At 34.8% G+C, this 14,924-nt stretch overlaps 1 pseudogene; it reads left to right on the forward strand.

Annotated features, from left to right (window-relative positions):
* The first annotated feature begins 9,654 nt into the window (after positions 1-9,654).
* On the forward strand, positions 9,655-11,909 carry LOC116109422 (annotated as a pseudogene).
* The last annotated feature ends 3,015 nt before the right edge of the window (positions 11,910-14,924 follow it).

Below are 14,924 nucleotides of genomic sequence, written 5' to 3' on the forward strand. Positions count from 1 at the left end.
AATTTACCAGATGAAGCAAGTGTTCAATCCCTAGTCTTCAACATTCACTTGGCAAGCTAGCATTTCAGACTGTTTATTTCTATCTCCTACTTTCATCTTGAAAAAGAAGTCAGATTGAGATACTTGTTGCATTCCCTTTCTTGACGAAGTTTTGCATATATTAAGACATTTGTTTTCTTTGAACTTACTGAAACCAGGGATCAGATTCCCGTTGCAGAACTTTATATCGTGCTGGAAAAATTTGTCCTTCTATTATACTAAGGCTAGAAAAGTCATAACCCCACTTTCTTTACATCAATTTTCTGATAATTTTTAGGTGCTTTCTTTCTTTTATACTAAGGCATGTAATATTCTATTTATGGTTTCAAATTTAATCAAAAATATTTGTTGTCTGATCTGTGCAGCATTTTGCATTATGGAAAAGGTGAAGAGTGGCATTAGGAGAGTGGTTGAAAGAACTCAGTCTCAGTTGATGGTTTGTTTTGCTTTGTCACTATTTAAATAGAAAGCTCATCACAGCCTCGGGTTTCTGATTTTGTTTAATGTGCAGAACTGATTAACCAGTTGTCTACCTAAGCTGAGAATTTCCAAATTCTGTAACTGATTCGCTGAGGCAAGGGAAAAGCAATGAATTAAGGACGAATAATAATTATCGTTCAATGTCAGAAATTTCTCTGGGACACTTGTAACAGAATGCAAATTTGCCCGATGAAACCAGTGCTACCTCTTTTGGATTTCACATTTTCTTGGTCAGTACATCTAGTGTATGTTTCTATCTCCTTCTTGCTTCTTGAAAAGAACTAGTTGTTATTGACAATACCCAAGTTGTTGTTAAGTATTAGCACCATCAATGTCAGTTGTATTCCTGTAAATAGTAGTGTAATTTTTTATGTCACATTGTGCTTTTGTATCAAATGTTCATGGAATGATGAATTGATCGAGATTCAAGACAAGGAATTAAGAGTTTAAATGGAAGATTTAATCATATTCTTGTTAACTGCTCTTTTCTTTTGAAGTGTTTAAGAAATTTAACTTTTATCTATGCACACACACTATATTTTACTTTCATCCAGTGAAACGTTAAGATTTAAGAGGGTGTATTTTAAATCTAGATAGTGAGAAAAACACATAAAGTAAAGATTCATTTTTCGATTGATGTTGAACAAGTTCGTTAAATAACTGTCAATACCTTTCTCTTATGCTAGGGAGCTTCTTCAGTTGCACTGAATTCCCCATATGAATTGCGTCTATGGTTCATTGAGGTTTTTTTTCTGAATTTTTATGCATCAAGCATGTTTAAAATTTAAAATGTCATTTACTTCTAAATAAAACTTGACCTTTATATGGTAGTTTTGATGCAGTAAATTATATGACAGATGTTGGTGGAATGAGGTGGTTTTTGCATTTCCTTTAAGGGCTTAAAAGTTACTGAATCAAGGCATCAAATTTCATCTACAGAACTTTCTATCATCTTATAAATATCTTCTATGATAGATGTCCATACCTCTTAAAGGTCTTAACTCAATCTTTCATAGATTAATCATTTGATAATCTTTATACAATTTTTTTTTTTTTTTTTTTACTAAGGCACTTTGTTTTCTTTTCGATCACAGTTTCAAATTTCTACCTTAATTAGAACAAATATGGAAGAGAGGAGGGATAAAAGCAGGAGAATATTTACTCAAAAGGACTAAACAGGTTGGTTTGCTAAAGAATCAAGGTTGAATATAATGTATTGGGAAGTTTCCGGTTTGAGGATCTTATTGCAGTACTTTTGCTGACCAAAAGTTTCCTATGTTAAGACATTTGTTCTCTTTGAGCTTATTAAAACTAGGCATCAAATTCCCTCTGGAGAACTTTTTTCTCCTGCTGGAAAGCATTGACTGACCAATTTTCATACATCGATTTTGACAATGTTTAAGCTTTTTTTATACTTTTAAGTAAGGGATATAATTTCCAATCTATAGTTTCAAATTTCGTCAAATATTTATTTTCTCAGTGCTATGTTTCACTTTATATAATAGAGGGAAATGGCATTGGTGATATTGATAAGGCACTCTTTTCTTGCTTGATATTTGCTTGGTGAGCTTCCATCTCCTACTTTTATCGTGGAGAATCAAATTTAATTGTCTTTTGTTTATCAAATGCATTTTTTGAAAACAAGCTATAAAATGATGTTAAACAGGGCTAAATGCATTGGCTTTATCTTACCATTGAATCCCTCTTTTCTCAGGGAACTGCAATTTGAGAACTGAATTCAATCCCTGAAATCTCTGGAAAAGTTGACAGGCCTGGAAATATTTTGTATAGCCTATGTCTGAACTCCTTGAAGGTCATAACCCCACTTTTTATACTTCAGTTTTCTGAAAATGTCGTTAGGAGAGTAGTAGAAAGAAGTCAACTAAATGTTTGGTTATGCTTTGACTCTAAATCTTTTATTATTTCTTCATTTCTTAAGGAAAGCATATCGCAGCTTTGTGTTTCTGATTCTGTTATTTGTTTTAGTACATAGAACTAATTACTAGCTGGGCTACCTATGCTGAGAGTTTACAATTATGTGAGAGTTCAATGGCAAAAACTTGGATGAGGTACTTATTGGTGAGTAGCATCTCATCTCTATTGTTATTTCCTACATTTATTTTTCTAATTTTTTTGATAATTCTAAATTACCTATGGATATTTAAGCCTTTGTTGAGAATTAACATATAATCATTGTCTATATACAATCCTATAAATAATACTTGTATTTTCACATTACAGTGTGCTTTGCAACAAATGATCGTGGAATGATGAATTTATCGAGACGAGGAAGTTAAACATAATGGTACAAGCATGGTAGATGAGATGAAATATAAATCATTTTGAAGCTTATTGTGACAATACGACTAAATTCAATGGGAAGGTCTCATCACCATACTCTCTCATCACCGAATTAGCACGGTGATTATGGCTGAAGCAATTGTCTCCAGTGTTCTGCAGCAGCTCACTTCAATCATTGGTAAAGGGATACAACAGGAGGTGATGCTAGTCATTGGTGCTGAAAAAGAAGTTAAAAAGCTTAGGAACAATCTTCAAGCTGTGCTCATTGATGCAGAGAGGAAAGACAAAGTGAAGGAGAGAGACGTCAGACTCTCGCTTCCCCTGCGGGCATCTTAGGTTCCTTTGCTTTTATCTTCGAGAGAGTTGCATTTCCAGTTGAAATTTCAGTTGATGTCGGTCCAGTGGTAGTTCTCAGCCACCTATCATATAGGACTTGAAACTGGAAATACTGTAACAGCTACAGGTCCAAAACCCTTTTTATTAAAAGTTGACGCCATCAAATCTGGCAACAAACACCACCATAAGATATTGTAAAGCAAAACAACATTACAAAAGCTTTCTGCCTAATTCTTACCAAGAACACCGAATAAACTATTGAATAATGATATAAGGAGTGGCCTGTACATGAATCATTTAATCAAAGACTCTAAGCTCTTGATTGATTGGAAGTAGCTTGATTTACCCTTCTTTCAACAATTTATCATTTGGGGTTACCACTTTTATTTTTTGCCCGGAGTTGTTGCAAATCTGCACATATTATAAATCCAAACTTCAGACTTTTATTCATAAATTACCAATATTGTGTATCTTTACGCACCCACAGCTTTGGCTTCTTCCTGCAGCTTTTACTGTGCAAATCAGCAGCAAATTTCTCCGAAGGGATCGAGCCCTTTTTGGGGCTTCTTTTTTTGGTTGCCAAAAATAGGTTAAATTTTAATATTTTAATCACTCAGTCAAAAGATCCCTCAACTTTCGATACCAAAACAGAACTCCTACAGTAACTCACAATCGAAGAGTCCCCACCTTACAAATCCCTGAAAGAAATCCCACTCCTCCAATCAATATTTTTTCGGGAGTAAACAACTTTTTCCCACCCAAGGTTTCGCCTAATTACCTTCCCACCCGCCAAGTTTTATAATGACATTTTCCCACCCACCGTTACAATTTGTCCATTAATTTTAACTGCAGAAGGACATAATGATAATTTCAAAAAATAGTTAAAGGATAATTATATCATTTACCCTCTTCCCTCTTTTTTTTCTTATCTTCTTCTCTTCCCTCTCTCTCCTTCTTTTATTGGCGACTGCATTCTTTTTTATCTTTTTGTATTCCTTATTTTTCTTCTCTCTTTGTCTTCAACTTCTCAAATGGTTCTCGCTTCGTCTCAAATGGTACAGGATGGTTGCCTCCTCACCTTCTCGAATGAGTTCTTCTCTCTTTGTCTTCTCCCTTCTTCTTGTTTTGGCTTATGGGTTCCACAAAAGCCTCCTTTTTGTACCCTTTGTCTTCTCCCTTTTTCTTGTTTTGGCTTATCTTCGAGAGTTCCATTTCCAGTTGAAACTTCAGTTGATGTCGGTCTAGTGGTAGTTCTCAGCCACCTATCATATAGGACAGTGGCAACTGGCAAGGACTTGATCAAACTGAAAATACTATAACAGCTACAGGTTCAAAACCCTTTTTATTAAAATGTTTGTTAGTTGCTTATGGGGTTTGCACAGCGGAAATTAAAAATAAAATTCCGAACAATAACATTGAACCTAGGAAGTTTATACCTGATTTACGTTATTTACATATAAAATAATATTAAATATAAAATTTCTAGATTTTATATCAGCGTTTGGAGTTTCTTCAATCAACATGAATCGCTCTCACTCTAAAATAAGAGTGAACTCTCAATATCCACACGAAGATAGAATGATGATCGATTTGCAGTCTCAAGTGCTAGTAAGATACACAAGCAAAAAGGATGTAGAATTTTTCTAAATTCTCTTCTCCACCAAGTGAAAAACGTGTGAGAGAATAAGGTGAGTGGCTTGGATTTAATTAATGTGTTTTCTCATTTTTATTTTTATTTTAAGTTGCCTTTCATATGCAATAAAAAATTAAAACCCTAATTTAGTTAGGAATAAATTTATTCTATGACTAGAATAGTAAATCCTCATTACCAAACAAGGTAATAATCCACATGGCATCTTATTCAAATTCAAATATGATTTTCATATTCATATATTATCTTTATTAATATCATCAAATATTAATATTGAATATATATTTAAATTCAAATATGAATTTCATATTTCATATATATTATCTTCACTAATATTAATATCATCAAATATTATATATATATATATATAATCTTACTAATTTTAATTTCAATATGAAATTAAATATAGACAACGACCTCAACAAATTTAATTGCACTGTGAGATTACCAAAATGCTATTTCATCTCAAAAGACGAAAATATCATTTCCATCATAAATGACTAAAATACCCTTTCTCACCAATTCATCTTTAATCTGTCTTCTATGTGTGTGAACCGAAGGCTTCTCATCATATCGGTAGTGAGTAGTCTTGCAATTGATACTAATCAATCGTCTCACTAAACACATACCAAGATTAGCCTCTAGCAAGGCATCATGACCACCTAATAGATTTGAATTCAACGAAACAGTTTGCCTATCAACGATATGGTTACTATGCAATCTTATCCTTTCATCATCTGTTATCTCATCGAGGCTGAGGTACATAAATAGTGTCAACCTCAGTTATCTTTGATATCTTTGTATTCAGTTACTGGACCAATGACCAGAATAATAAATTGGATCAAGCAACAACTCAATCCCACTGTGGCCACAATTTTAGTGTCATTGTCATTCACTGAATTGCGCTATGAGATAACTTCTCCCGTACCTGAGAGTGATAAATCATTTTTCGATCTACCATAATCTTGATACACTCCTCGATGTAGCCAATCACTACTGTATTGATATCTTTGAATAGAACTACATTGGGCTAGTGTCAAACTACACCAATAGGTGCACATGACTTTCTGGTGATCTCAAGTCTAAGGATTACATGCACCACCATTCGTTAAAGAATTTATTCCATAGATACTAGGGTTACTATCTATATGGAATCCTCTAGTGGGTCTTTCTAGTGAATTTGCCTACAGCAAGCATCCATATGTCGCACTAGGTTGTCGACAAACAACCTTGATAAGTGAGATCAGTTACTGTCTTTTGACAGGGTCATTTAACACTATGATAGTCTTACTATATTATCTGAGTCCTTGGTCAGAATAATACTGGGGCTATGGATATTTCTAGAATGACCATCATATGTGATCAAAGGGTTCTCATTATCAAGATTTGAAACACTTGATACACTCATCACGGTTTTACCATCCTAAAGACATATATCAATACACACAATTATGATTTAAATTATATATAAAAAAATTGTCTTTTATTGATTAATAAATATTATTTCAAAGAGTCAATTCTACAATAATTGATTGGCTTTAGAGTACCCATCCTAACAATGTTGATGCCATCAAATCTGGCAACAAACACCACCATAAGATATTGTAAAGCAAAACAACATTACAAAAGCTTTCTGCCTAATTCTTACCAAGAACACATTTAATCAAAGACTCTAAGCGCTTAATTCAGAGGAAGTAGCCTGATTTACCCTTCCTTTCAACAATTTAACAACTGGGTTTTCCATTTTCCTTTTTGCCTAGAGTTGTTACAAATCTGCACATGTTATATAGTCAAACTTCAGACTTTTATTCATTATTTACGCAGTTACATAAAAGATAACATGAAGAAAGTGACCTGTTATTTTTTCGGGCCAGCTCTATAACGATTTTGGCCACAATCGAGTTGGCCCCATTTAGCTTATTGTTCTTCTACAGATTGATTACGACTCATTCATACAAATGCTCACAAAGTAAAATTAATAGATTGTTTTGATTTTTCAAGATTTTGAAACACCTTATTCGAAGTGAGTCTATTTTGCGTTCTCTCTATCCCTAATCCCTTCTTCTATATGGCATGATTTTGATTTTGGCTTTCCTGGTTCTGATTTTTGGCAATTGTTGTCGAGATAGTATCCTAGGCTAAAAAATGCTGGGATCCTACACATATTTCTTTTATTTTGAATTTTCTTATTCTTTTAGATAGACCAAATCAATCATTAATATTGATACAAATATTGAACTTATGAAGAAAACTTTCAGTCTGTTTTGTTGTTATGGTTTATATGCATGGTTAGGAGTTATATTTACTATTTTTTGGTTTGATTATGTAAAAAATAATCAACAAGTAATGTGACTTTATATTCAAATGCTATATTGATACATAGAAACTGCACATTAGTATATTCTTCCGTTGCCACACTGTGGATCTTTGGAATCAAAAACTTTGTTGAGCTTTTGCAAAATTAGTTACACTTGTCCTTAAATGATGTTGGAGGGTGTGTAGGATAAGAGAAGGGCATTGACCAAGATAAACCCATTGCTCAGCTATCTCCATATAGGCTGACTATAGTTTCCCACAAGCATAATTTTCCAAGATAATTTTTATTTTTTTTTATTTTTTTAGATTTTATACGCCTTTTTATTATGCATTTGCAGATTTCAATTACTGTATTTATTTATGTTTGGTGGTGGAGTTTTCCCACGGCTATATGTATTTTTATTTGAATTTATGTAAATTATTTGAATTTATGGATCATCAGTAATAATTATTAGTATTAATAACCAAATTAATGGAATGCTCACGTACGGCTAATCAAGTGATTTGAATTTTGAACTACAATCATGTGACGTAAATTACAATGTGTACAGTTAGAATAAATATAGGCTGGCAAACACTTCTCACAAATCTCTTTCACTAATGTTAACGTGGTAGCTCACAATTGGTCAGTTCGCATTTAATCAAGCGAAACCTATTATGAGCTAACCAATTACGATCTACCATGTCAGCGTTAGTGAGAGAAGTTTGTGAAAAGTATTTGTAAATGTAGTATTATTGGTATAGTTATTATCATGGTAGTGTCCACAGTGTAATAGTGCCCTCCATTCCTTCTAAATAAGTAAATGTGGTTGTAGCATATGCCACATCATGATGTAATAAAAATTATATAAAAGAGTGATGTAAGTGTAACATTACTCATAAGTAAATATAGTGCACAGGTAAGAGGGAGTTGCAAAGTTGGAATCTCCCTCTCCCACATTGAGTAAGTTGAATTACAAGTTTATTCTCAAAAGTTTGTTAAAAAGGACTATTTTGAGAGGGAGTTTACGGTCATTAAACATTAGAATTATAAACTGAAGACTTCATTATCATGGACAAGGTAAGCGGGGAGCAGACTTCTATTTTAATATCCGAGATTGATGAAGGTAAGCGGGACTAGACAGGAACACAAAACAGTGAGTTGGAGAGCTCAGATGAGAAAATCGTTTGCATGTCATGCAACACATAACTACTCGCTTACTCATACAACAATAACCAATATAATTTTTGGGTATGGTAGAACCTTAAATTGTACCAACTCATACCAAACAAAGTAGTCTACCACCTCGTACCAATTTTCAAATGTCAAGGGTCATCATTTTAAATTCAAATAAACCAACGCAAAACTGCGTGTGTATTTCACAACTGAAACCAAACCCCACTCGTCTATATTGGTTGAGTACCAACCAAAGCCCACCCAAGCCTATACCTAGTAGGTGATATAATTCCACTCATATAATTAATGCGATCACCACTATCACACTAGTATCCAGGGACCTATGTCATATCTCTCTCGTGCCGATCCCAAATACAGACAAGTAACTAGACCACCCACAATCTACCCTCATGGTGGTGTCATTCACAGTCTACCCTTGGGATGGTACCATCCACAGTCTATACTTGGGATGACACAATAAAAAAAAAAAAAAAAAGTTAGATCACCCACAATCGACCATCGAGGTGAAACCATCCACAATCTACCATCAAGATGACATAATCAAATACAGACAAACAGCTAGACCACCCACAGTCTACCCTCGGGGTGGTATATCCAAAGTCTATTCTCAGGATGACATAATCATCACTAGATAACTATACTCAACCCATAATCTAACCTCAAGGTGTCATGATAGACGAAATTAATAATAGGCCAACCTACTAATTCAGGTAAACTCAAACAATATAATCTGGCATTTTTTATTAAATTTACTCCAATTTAAAAAAACCCAACAATTAACTGGGCCTTAAAGTAATAACAGGTCGGCCCATCATAACAATAAAACCCAAACCAATTTAATATGGGCCTCCTTCAATTTAGGCCAGCCCAGCAAACTAATTAAGCCCAGCAACACAATTAGTCCACTAATTCATTTAAGCCCATCAACTCTATTAGCCCACAAATTTAATTAAGCCCATCAACACAAATTAAATCTTATTGTAATATAATATCCAGCCCAAATGCATGCAATTACCACCTCCAGCAAGCATTACATTTACAGGGCAGACATGCACAATATACAACTCCAGTGTTCGGTCCTCCTTTCTTCTTCACTACTTTTCAAAGATTTTTCCAACAACTCTTCTCCTCCAAAGCACCTCTTGGCCGTCTCTACTTCAATTTCCAATCTGGTTTTGAAATGAAGTTAGCATTATTTCTGATCGTCGATCAACTAGTGATTGCTGCATTTATATTGGACCAAACTTAGTTCAGTAGAGCTCCAAGAAACAAGTAGTGCTGGTGCTTTAGCCTCTAAACCAGTCTTTAATGCTCGTACAAAACATATTAAATTGATGTTCACTTTGTGCCTGAGATGGTTGCCGTCAAATGGCGTACAGTTCAATATGTTTCTTCTGCCTTTCAAATAGCTGATTTACTCCCCTTGTCTAGACCACGGTTTCAACAACTTCGTGATCGACTCACAGTTCTTCCCTTGATTTCTGACTCTACCACTGATCCTGATCTTCCCCATACCAAGTTTTGTCTGAGGGACTATACTAGCATTCATCCAAGCCTTGGCCTAAGGAACGAATAATCGAAATAAACAAAACAAAAGGAAATTTTAGGCGCCAAAAAGGAAAAACTAGGCGCTCAAAATCTGCTGCCGTTAAGAGAGAAAGATTCTGTACCTTGGTTTCGTTATCAAATCTGTTAAGGAGGTTAACAATCGTTAAAAACAAACTTTCCCGCTTATTCTCTCACAAGATCTGCTTGCTTTGAAGTCATCTCAGGTGGTTCTTCCTTATCTTCTGGAAAAGAGTTGGAAAGTAATCTTATTGAGTGTGTTTTCTTGTAAAATAATAAACGGATTGTAAAACTGTACCTATAAAAAGGAAGTCTAGTTGTTGAAAGAAGTAATGAAGAAAAATATTCTTAATGCTTTTTCTTTCTCTTAGAAAATCACTTCTTTCTGCGTTTTGTTACGTTTGTATTGGTTTGATGTGCCACTGAAACCACCTTCCAAACAAAGTTATTCGTATATGAAACTAATTTTTTCAGTCACTTTCTTCTTTTCCCAAAGTGACTGAAAACTTTTCAACCGGCCCAGAATTACTTGAGTCAGTAAGTTAATAGTCATTTGAACTACTGTTGGATTGTGAATGGCAAACCACAGCATATGGAGATTGGCCAAATGAGATCAATCTATAAAGGGGCATCAGTGGAGACATGGCCAAACAAATTAAAACGCTTAGCCTCAAAACAAGAGTTAAGTGTCATCAAAACTATTCAAAATGTTCTCAGTGATTCGGCAAGCCCCAAAATTAATCACTCCGGCGAGTTCAACTCCGAGAGTTATAAAGAAGCTTTCAGATATAGATGATCAAGAAGGCCTAAGGCATCATGTTCAATTTCTGTTCTTCTACAAGAACAATCCTTCGCCTGCAATGAAAGGAAAAGACCCAGTTAAGGTGATCAGAGAACCCCTCAGTAGAGCACTTGTGTTTTACTACCCTTTAGCCGGAAGGCTAAAGGAAGCAATGAACCGCAAGTTTGTAGTTGATTGGACAGGTAAAGGAGTCTTGTTTATAGAGGCTGATGCTAACGTCAAACTTGAGCATTTTGGTGATGAAATTCAGGTTCCATGTCCATATTTGAACCAACTACTCTATAAAGTCCCAGGCTCTGAAGGCATCGTTGATTGCCCATTATTGTCAATTCAAGTGAGTTTTCTTGATAAAACTTTAATTTGAATCAATATATTGTTATAATCTTCTGTTTAATTTTATGATTTGGTTTTTGAAACTTAAGGTGATTCGTCTGGTATGTGGAGGATTCATTCTTGGGCTACGTTTTAACCACGCAATGTGCGACGGATTTGGTTTACAAAAGTTTTCGAAAGCTGTTGAGGAAATGACGAGGTGCAAATTCACCATACTTATTACCAGTTTGGCAAAGGGAACTTCTGAATGCTAGAAATCCACCACGTATAACGTGTACGCACCATGAATATGAACCTCTAAACAATGCCAAAGATATCTTTCTAGACAAGAAAACAAATGAAATAGATCATAAATCATTTTACCCGAAAGAGATAGAAACACTTCGTAACCAACTTCCTTCCCACCTGAAAAATTGTACGACGTTTGATTTATTAACCGCTTGTTTATGGAAATGTCGAACAATTGCACTTGAACCAGATAACAATGAGAATGTTCGAGTTTCAATTGTCGCTACTGTCCGAGGCAAGCATACCAGCAAGCTTATACCTCTAGGATATTATGGAAACACCATTGCAGTCCTTGCTGTTTGTTCAAAGGCGGAAGATTTGTGCAAGAATCCATTAGGATAGGCGGAAGATCGTCAGCTGATTATATGGTCATCAAGGAAAGGCCTAAATGTTCAACCGAGGGAAACTTCTTTATTTCTGATTTAACCCGTCTTGGATTTGAAGAGGTTGATTTAGGGTGGGGGCAACCAATGTATGCTGGACCAACAGAAGCAACATCATTCATCAGCTACTGTGTGAAGTACCGAAAGAGAGATTGAGAGAATGGAATTATGGTACCAATATGCTTGCCATTGTCAACTATGGAGTGGTTTCAAGAAGTGATAAAGAAGATGTCCTAATGGCGACGAAATATATATTCATCTCCATAGTGCCTGAATAAAGAAATCATGCATGAGTATGAATGTGAAAAACTGTCTTTTTCCTAACTTACTTGAGAAATAATGCTAATTTTGTGACTCTAAAACTCTTGGCTAAATTAGAATTTTTTAGACTCATTTTTACATTAATTTGCACCTAAGATCTGACTACGGGGAATTATCATGATAATTTTTTCAGGTTCGATTTTGCATATTTTTTTAAGATGACAGACTGTCACAATTGCATTTTTGGGGGAGAAATTTTATTTTTAATTATTAATAGTTAGTTGCCTAAGCCCAATGAGTGTGAATCACCTTCTTATATTGTCTATTTTCATAGCCTCTAGAAAGATAAAATTATAACTTCCTATATTGTCTATTTTAGACCCCATCGATTTTTTTCATGTTTTAAGTCATTGTAATGTGATAAACTCCCCAAAATTCATCAATTAGCGCAGTAATATAGGAAATATGAATACTTAGATATAATATATTTACACTTTTTCCATAAATTCACACAAAATAATAATGTATTCCTAACATAAGTTTCAAATTTCTATTTACAATTAATAAGACTAGAAATTTGAATATATATCATAACTCTGTATTATATTTACAAAATTAGTAATTAAAAAACAAAAATAACAAGATATACTAGATGTTTTTAAACAGATATGACATTGCGACATATCTCATGCTTACCTATTAATTATGAGGAATAATTATCTTTCTTTAAGAATTTTGAGTTTCTTAAGATTATCAAGTGTCATTTTTCCTGTTATTTGTACGTAGCTTTTACCATGAACTTTTGCTTCTTTCCTCGCAAATCAAATTGTGATGTGTTATTAGATTAACTTAATTTTCTGTGTAATGATAATGATGTGATGGATTATCATTATGAATTTTAAGTGGACCTGGCAGAAGCAAAAACCAAACTTATTAAGCCTTATAACTCAATTTGACCCCAACTGTTATCTGTGATGCTGCAAAGCCCCACAATTAATCGTTCCAGCAAGGCCATGCCCCGAGTGACAAAGAACTTTCAGATATAGATGATCAAGAAAGCCTAAGATTTCATGCTCCACTTCTATTGTCTTACTAGAACAATCCTTCACCTGCATCAAAGGGAAAGACCCGTTAACGTAATCAGAAAAAAACTAAGTAAAGCACTTGTGTTTTATTACCCTTTAGCTGGTAGGCTCAAGGAAGACCAAGATTGCAACAGCGAAGGATTTTTGTTTACAGGGGCTGGTGCTAAAACCAAACTCGAGCCTTTTGGTGATGAAATTCAGCTAGTGGAAATTCAACCCTAATCCCTTCTTGTATGTGGCATGATTTTTATTCTAGCTTTCCTGGTTCTGTTTTTGGCGGGTCTTGTCGAGATAGTATCGTAGGCTAAAAAATACTGGGATCCCACACATATTTCTTTAATTCTGATTTTTCTTTTTCTTTCGGATAGACCAAATCGACCATTAATATTGATGTAGATACTGAACTCCTAAAGAAACTTTCAGCCTGTTTTGCTCTCATGATTTATATGCTTGGTTAGAGAAGTTGTATTTCCCTTTTTTTGATATTGACTATATTCAAATTATATTTTGATACGTAGAAATCTTTCACTGTTAATTAAACTCTGAAGTGAGATTGTTATTGTATTCTAAATCCTGGAATTTACGATGCTTGTGAGATATATATCATTATATGTGATTGAACTAGGACCCTTTTGAAATAGTCTACTATGATCTGATCTTTCACTGTGTTGTCCCTGAATTCCATTATTTGGAAGCGTATTCATAACTTGTTGTACCAATTTATCTTGACACATTACTAATAGGTCTTTTGACATTGATCAACTTATTAATGGATTGGTAGGAGTATTATTCCAATAGATACTATTTATGTTGTTTATTAAATATCTGAATTTGATAGTTTACTTCTATCTACATGAATGTGATAGAATTTGAGGTGGGTCTGACTTGACACAACCCGTCCCGAATTTCCTCATCCCGTAGGATCCGGGCGCTCCCACAGACTCGGATACCCGAGACTGCCATGTAGAAAAACTGCGAAACCTTTAAAGACATACATCATCTTTCGTTTTACAAAAGAAAATTTAGGGAAACTTTTGGTATCAGGTTTTCCACTTATACTACACATTCCAAATATGAACACAAGGAAAACATCAGGAAAACATGAGTTCTTGAAACGAAGTCCAGATTTACAATGCGACATAAATATAAGACCACATAAAGATTCAACGCGTGGCACAACCCTGAGCGGAGTCTCACTGCTCGCACGATCTCCGAAGGTCCTGGTGGGGGGAAAAACATTTAAAAAGGGTGAGCTAAAATACTCAGTGAGTGGGGAAAAAGGAGGAGGTCTATAAAAGTTCTTAAAAAAAAGAATAATGCTACATACAACAATTTTCAAGCAAATCATGGCAACAATGTAACTTTATGATTGCTAGAACAACCACCCCGTTCTCGCATACAATATACAATTTTTTTCTAATCATCCTGCACTAGTAAACTGTACTCTGACTTACTTCCTTAACTGTATCGGATTCTGATAAAACCTCAACATTTATTATTAAACTCTCACCACAACTAGTACCCTGGGGAAATCTGTCATACCTGGTGGCGTCCCACACGCAGGCAGAGCGGGGACGTACCTGTCATACCCGGCAAGGTCTATCATCGCGCGGCAGAGCCTCAAAACTGTCATACCTGGCGGACCACTCAACGCCCAGGCAGAGCCTAAAATCTGTCATACGCATGCGCAAGCCAAAATCTGAAACTGTCATACCCCGGAATCCTGCATCGCTCGGGCAGAGCCAATAATCTGTATCTCAGGGGATGGGTACTTCGTAGGGTTTTTTAGCACCATAACAATCTCATGCATAATCTCAAGTAACATATAAGTCAATAACACATTACCTAGTGTTTATAATCATGCATATATGACATAATATTCAAAATCACATATAAGAGTGAAACT

This window comes from Pistacia vera, unplaced genomic scaffold, assembly GCF_008641045.1.
Source record: "Pistacia vera cultivar Batoury unplaced genomic scaffold, PisVer_v2 Contig58, whole genome shotgun sequence".
Taxonomy (NCBI): Eukaryota; Viridiplantae; Streptophyta; class Magnoliopsida; order Sapindales; family Anacardiaceae; genus Pistacia; species Pistacia vera.